Below are 7,231 nucleotides of genomic sequence, written 5' to 3'. Positions count from 1 at the left end.
CTGTCAAAAAAAAAAAAAAGATAAAAATGTATTAATTGAAATAATTCATGAACTACAAAGGTAGAACTTACTACTTAGTCCTTTAGTTTATCAAAATTACAATTATTTCAAAAAATCTGATTGATCAAGGAGATTTTAAAGTTGTCAGATACAATTTAGACATAAAAATGCAAGTCTAGGGGTCGGCACTGTGGTGCAGCAGATAAAGCCACCACCTGTAGTGCCAGCATCCCATATGGACACCAGCTCAACTTAACTCTGACTTTCAAGTAGTCAGAGTTACACACACACACACACACACACACACACAGAGAGAGAGAGAGAGAGAGAGAGAGAGAGAGAGAGAGAGAGGTCTTCCATCAGATGGTTCACTCCGGATTAGCCACAACGGCCAGAGCTGCACCAATCCAAAGCCAGGAGCCAGGAGCTTCTTCCAGGTCTACCACATGAGTGCAGGGGCTCAAAGACTTGGGCCATCTTCTACTGCTTTCCCAGGCCATAGCAGAGAGCTGGATCAGAAGTGGAGCAGCTGGGTCTCAAACCAGTGCCCATATGGGATGCTGGTGCTTCAGACGAGGGCGTTAACCTGCTGCGGCACAGCGCCAGCCCCAATAAATAAATCTTTAAAAAAATGCAAGTCTAAGGTGCTATCAAAAAATTGGAGCATTCATAGAGCATTCCAAATAACCACGGCAGAAGCACACATTCCTTTCAAGGGCACAAGGAACATGCACCAAGATATGCTTTATGCTAGGTCCAAAAACGTGTCTTAATAAATGTGAAATTACTGGAATTGTACAGAATATATCCTCTGACCACAGGAAGTTAATTTAGATATCAGCAAGAACAATAACCCTGGACAATTCCCAAATATTGAAAATTAAACATACTTCTAAATAAACCATACATCAAAGAGGAAGCCGCATGGAAATATTTTGAATTGAATGAAAATGAAAACGCACTGTTTTGTCCATATTCAGTGAGAGAAACAGGACCAGTACAAGACAGACAGACAGACATAACTTTCAAAGAAGCTGAGAGCCAGATGTAGTTCTTCGTGGTGGCAGCCCTTCCATTCCTGTACTTTCCACAAAAGGACACCCAACGTCAAACAGCTAGAAAAAAAGACAAAAGAGCAGGACCCCTGGCTTCCAAACTCTCCCCAGAGTTATTTTCATTGCCTCATACTACAGTCAAATTTCCCTCCATGTCACTAAAATTCTGCCACACTAGGCCACAGTAGCGTAGCCACTGGGAAAACATACTGTCATACCTATCTGCTTACTTTGTTTTACCTCTTACATTAATCCATATTCTAAATGAGGCATCTTTCTGTGAATTAGAAAAGGTTTCTCCCTCTGGAGCATCTTACTAGGGAAAACACTTTTTTGGACTTAATTAGAAAAAGGCATTGATTCCTTGGCACCAGTATGTCCCCCAACAAGTACAGAAGGCTTGGTTTCAGTCCATACTAATACTCCATAGTTAAGTCTCTCAAAACCGTATCTTAAAACTCTTAGCATACTGTAACACTGTAGATATTCAGCCAATTTACAATGTTAAGAGTAGGTCAGCTTTATTACCAATACTTTGTTTTTAGAAGTGACACTTTATATTTGTTTTCTTTAGTAAGATTTGAAGTGTCTCTGTAAGTGCTATATTTAAAAAACACATACATGGAAAAATAAAGCAATATGTTTTCCAAGGCAATAAATGTCACTGAATTTTCAGCAAAGACATTTATCTTCCTAAAATAAAATAGTTGCATACACTAGCTAAAGTTAGAATGTTATCTTTTAAATTTGTTTCCTTAAGTGAACATGTCCATAATCACATTTGTAGATACATGTTATTTTTGTATTATGAATTTGTCATAAAAGCTTTTCTTATTGTAAACAGGATAGTCTCAAATATATTCTTTGATTTTTTATAAGCACTCAAAATTAAACAATTGAAATATGAATAGTAATTGATGATTTAAGTAAAATGCAACAACTTATCAAGCCCATCTCATGGAAGAGACTTTTCTGTTTACTAGCAAAATTATCCCTAAAGTTTACTTATATAGTTTGGCTTCTGGCTGTTGGCGGTATTAGCCTGTCTTAAAACACACCGTCAGAAAAACTCTGGTTAACCTTACCTGACACATCACTTTCTTAATTTCATGTGCTCAGGTGTTACAGTACATGATTCAGGCAATAACTGCATCTGATGCAGAGCCTATTATCTGAGCCAACAAAGGAATGCAGGACGTGGGAGAGCCAGGATGCTTGTTAAGGATAGCAGCTACTAATTTTTGAGGTACACTTCCTTGTCTTCCCAAATCATCCCCATGGACTGGGTTGATCTCTTCTACTTCACTAGTATCATACCCTTTAAATACCACTGTGATTGCTATATATGCTTAACAACTATTGCAAATTATCTGACAAATTAATTTTTATCTTATTTGGAAGTATGCATGATTGGAAGAGGGTATCAAAAACTGAATGTTATGTGGTTGTTAAATAAGAAGATTGGACTCTGGGGCATCAAAGACACTTTATAATCACAGGCCATCAAATCATATTATGTTTTAAAAGTAGTCTCATATACATTATTTCATTTGACATTATCAAAACCCTTCGGAAATTAAGAAAGATGAGTGTTAATCACATTTTACAGACGTGGAAACAGGTTCTGAAAGATTGATTTACTCATATCTCATTTCCAGTAAATAATGCTGGGATCAGAAACTAAATCTTCATAGATAAAATTTGTCATTACATTTGAGTAATCAACATTATTAAAAACTTTTTGCACAGTGCCAGAAATGAAATTTGTTTTTATCTTGCCACTATGTGGATTCACTCTTTAAACCACAGACCCATTCACTAGAGATTGGTTATTCATTTTCAAATTATAAAATGTTAAGTAACAATTATCTAATATAGTAATCGCAACAAACCTTCCTAACTCACATTGTTCTTTACAAAACTGTAGCAGTCCAACATTTACTCAACTTTGAATCTTTCTAAATGATTTACTTTAGTTGAAAAATGCTGATCTACATGTATTTGTACCCTTGAAACAACACATAAATCAAACAAAATGAGTGGTATTTACATTTTATTACCCTGGAAGGTACCTCATGATCTGGTCCCATCCCATCTTTTAGCTGTATTTCCAATTATATTCACTCCTCTATTCATTATAAATTGTTCCTCAAATACACCCTGTATTTTTCTGTTTCCTCTGCTGGAAATTCCCTTCTCCACCCATTTCCTCTAATTCAAACTCTAACCCTTCTTTAAGGCCTAGGATTAGCGCTATCTACTTGCATACATGCAGACTTCCTGATCCATAAAGTCCAAATTAATCTCTCTCTGGTCTACGAAGCTACTGAACTTTTCCTTTGAACTTAAGTTTCATATAGAGATCACTGCGTACAGATGGCTATCTTTCTGGCTCAGCTAGGAGGACTGTGTGTGTGTGTGTGTGTGTGTGTGTCTGTGTCTGTGTGTCTGTGTGCACAAGGGTAGTACCTTACTTTACCACTGCATCTACCATAGATATTGTAGACGTTTGAAAAACTGCTTGCAGAATGCAAGTTACCAAGCAAAAAGAATGCTGTTTTGGTTCACGTTTTCATCTTGACCCCCTCTTCAACCTCTAATCTTGGCTCTTTCCAGTTTATTTTCTTTATTACTTCAACAATAATCACTCCAAAACAAAACCTAATCACTGCCATTTTTTCAGTATTAAATGTTTATGTTATTCTCTATCTAAAGGACAGAGCCCAGTTTCCAAATATACTCTATAAGGCTTGTACGATATCTGGTCCCAGTCTAGTTCTTTAACATTTTCTACCAGAATTCCTGCAGACATGAATCCATGTGTACATAAATCATTGCAGTTATCAGGATATCAAACTCTTATCTATCCCTTGGACCTACTATCTGCATCCTTGGTACACCATTCTAATAGCTCATTCTTTAAGCCTCATCTCGGGGGAGATATAATATTACATTTAAATCAAACATATCTGTATTTAAATCCCAGATTGTCCATTACTGGGAGAGTAATCCTGATTACTGGGGAAAGGTTAGAAAGCTCTCTAGCATCACCATCCTTCCCCTACTCTTTCTGCAATACTACTCTGCTCCTAGGTTAAGGCAGGCAATTTAAGAATTTTCCACCGAGCACAAAAGTAAGAGTCAGCATTAGAATCTAAGCTATAGTAGGTTCATTGCAGAGAGAAATAATTAAACTTCCTTTTAGCTCTTATTTACAATATGCTGAAAGGTGAAGTCTCAGGATAGGAAATATTAAGTCCTTTTTTGCTTATAGTAATGGTCATATCAGAGATGGTATTAACAAACTTTTACAAGCTTATTTATATTATTTATCTTCTTTGGTGAAATATCTGTTTGGATCTCTTCATCATGTTTCAAATGATCATTTTCTTATTGTCCAATTTTAAGAGTTCTTTATATATTCTGGTACAAGACTCTTAGCAGATATATAATTTGCAAATAATGTTCTCCTAGCCTGTAGCTTATCTTTTCATTCCCTTAATGGTGTCTTTTGTAGAGTCAAAGGTTTTAAATTTAGTTGAGAGACTGTGCTTTTGTGTCTAAAAACATTCTCAAGCCAAATTATTTTTTATTTATTTGGAAGGCGGAGTTAAAGAACCAGAGAGAGGGAGAGAGAGATCTTCCATCTGCTGGCTCACTACTCAAATTGTCACAATGACCAGGACTGAACCAGGCCGAAGTCAGGATCCAGGAGCTTCATCTGGGTCTCCCATGTGGGTGCAGGGGCCCAAGGGCTTTTACAGTCCACTGCCTACTCAGTTAAATTAGCAGGGAGCTTGATCAGAAGTGGAGCAGCTGGAATTCGAACAGTATGGGATGCCGGTGCTGCAGGAGGCAGCTTAACCTGTTATGCCACAACACTGGCCCCCAAACCAAATTTCATAAAGATTCTCTCTTTTTTTTTTTTCTAGAAGTTAAATAGCTTTACATTTTACATTTAGGTCTATGATGCATTTTGAGTTAATTTTTATACCAAGTATGAGATATATATCAAAGCTTATTTTTTTTCATAAAGATCTCTAATTGTTCCAGCTTCAGTTGTTGAAAAAACTATCATTTTTCAACCCAACTTTCTTCGTATCTTTGTCAAAAAATTAGTTAACTATATTTTCACAGGTATATTTCTGAACTCTATACTGTGTTTCATTTTTTTATCTCTCCATCCTTTAGTCATGTTTGTATTACTTTTCTTTAAGACTTAATAGTTTGTAATCCTGTACAAAAGGTATCACAGTCTATAAAATAACTTTTCTTCTAAGAATCAGAATAGAAATGTAACAACGAAGTTAACTAAGGCAGTATCTAAGTAATATGAGGCAAATAAAGATTGTTGTAGCACACAACAACAAACTAAGACTAACCAGTTGCTCTGCCTGAAAACAGTTTTTCAACCTTAAAGAACACACATTGAGTGAATTTTTTTGGCTTAGTACATTTCTATTTCATATTCATAGCTTGGAAGGGGTTTTATCTGTTTGCATTTTGTTTTAATCAGGTTTGGATATCAAGTATTTATTTGTAATAATCTTTAGCAATTAACCATGGTTCACACACACAAACAGCATGAACTTTCAAAGATTCTTATAAGGTTACTCAAAATTTTCAAACAAGAAACAAATTATTTTCTCTTATGCAAATATGATTTCTATGTTTTTTGTTGGAATAAGCAGTATTTATCAATGTTTGATGGAAAGTATTTTGAGTAAATATTTTTTTTACTAGTAAAAAGCTGAGAATGACTTTAAGTCCTACAAATTAAAGTAATTCAAACACCCTCTCATATTATGCCCATAAAACCAAAGACCCAAAGTAGTGATGCTGCTATTCAGCTATCTTCAGGTTTGTAACCCCTTTCTGAAAGTCAAGATCCCAAGCACTAAATTTTTGTTGCAGACTGTGTTTATACTTCAACAGGTGTTTATAATTGTTATCATTTGCTGACATAGCTTAGGGGTAGTTATTCAGTCTAGCAGTTAAAAATGCCTGTCTGACTCATTTTCTGTTACATGGGGTCCATGTCCCACTCTGGTTCCTGACTCCAGCTTCTGGCTAATGCAGACCCTGGGAGGCAGCAATGATGGCTCAAGTAATTGAGTTCCTGCCATCCATGTAGGGGCTCTGGATTGAGTTCCAAGATTTTGGCTTGAGCCCAGCCTACTTTCAGCTGTTTCAGGCATTTGGGGAGTGAGCCAGCAGATGGGAAGCTCTTCCGTGTCTGTGTCTGTCTTCTGCTGTTTGTCTTTGGAAATGGAAATGGAAATGGAAACAGAAATGGAGATGAGAGGAGAGGAGAAGAGAGAAGAGAGAAGAGGAGAGGGGGAAGGAACAATGAAGAAAGGAAGAAATAGAGAGTATGCAAGCAAGCAACTATCTTGGCTAGGAGACTGGATTATCACTTTGTCTCCTTAAAGCAGGGTTGCTGTTGTCTTCTGCAAACATTTGAGTATAGTACTGAAAAATAAACTTCCTTTTTCATTTTATTCATCTTTACTCACCTTTGTTCCCACCAAGTAGGTAAAGGTTAAGTAATGTGCATTGTTATCACTAATTAATTTGCTACAAAAATTATGAGCAAAGACATTTAAATATCTAATGTAAGCACATTTTGTTACAATTTTCTTTCCCTGCAACACAGCGTAGGCTAAAACAGTAAAAGAAACAGCATAATTTTTAAAACTTCACTAGAATACTGAAAAATCTCATGTAAGAATTTAACAATGCAAATAAAACCACACAATCAGAGCTGTTTAATAGCTCTGCAATGTTAAATTGGCTTTCAGTTTCTAGGCTACTCTCCAAATACCATCAGGATTAAACATCCTCACCTTCTTCACAATTAATGTACTTTCATAGGTCAGCCACATATTTTTTGAGGTGGCTAGGCAAGTATATATAAACTTCACCTAAAAGAAAGTCTTACCAAACAAGCCAGATATAAAATACAAGGACCTGTAACACTCTAGTCTTTGTCCCAGACCTACATTATATCTATCTGAACACTTAGATGCCAAGCCAAGGGTTTTTAACTCCTTTAAACAAAGTCTGTCATTAAGATATGTCAAGTTACTGTCAATATTCAGAACAAATAAGCATATCTGGAAATTTTCTATTAATTTGTAATGATTAATAAAGTAAAAATCTAAATGCTTATCTGA

At 35.9% G+C, this 7,231-nt stretch overlaps 1 protein-coding gene across 5 annotated transcripts in view; it reads right to left on the bottom strand.

The window, feature by feature from the left end:
• CWC27 (CWC27 spliceosome associated cyclophilin) overlaps positions 1-7,231 on the bottom strand; it is a 233,224-nt gene that overhangs the window by 165,445 nt on the left and 60,548 nt on the right. The gene's annotated exons all lie outside the window — the stretch shown is intronic.

The sequence above is a fragment of the Oryctolagus cuniculus genome, chromosome 14 (genome assembly GCF_964237555.1).
Source record: "Oryctolagus cuniculus chromosome 14, mOryCun1.1, whole genome shotgun sequence".
In the NCBI taxonomy this organism is placed as follows: domain Eukaryota; kingdom Metazoa; phylum Chordata; class Mammalia; order Lagomorpha; family Leporidae; genus Oryctolagus; species Oryctolagus cuniculus.
The sequence above is the reverse complement of the archived record's forward strand: the minus strand, read 5'-3'. Positions and strand labels throughout refer to the sequence as shown.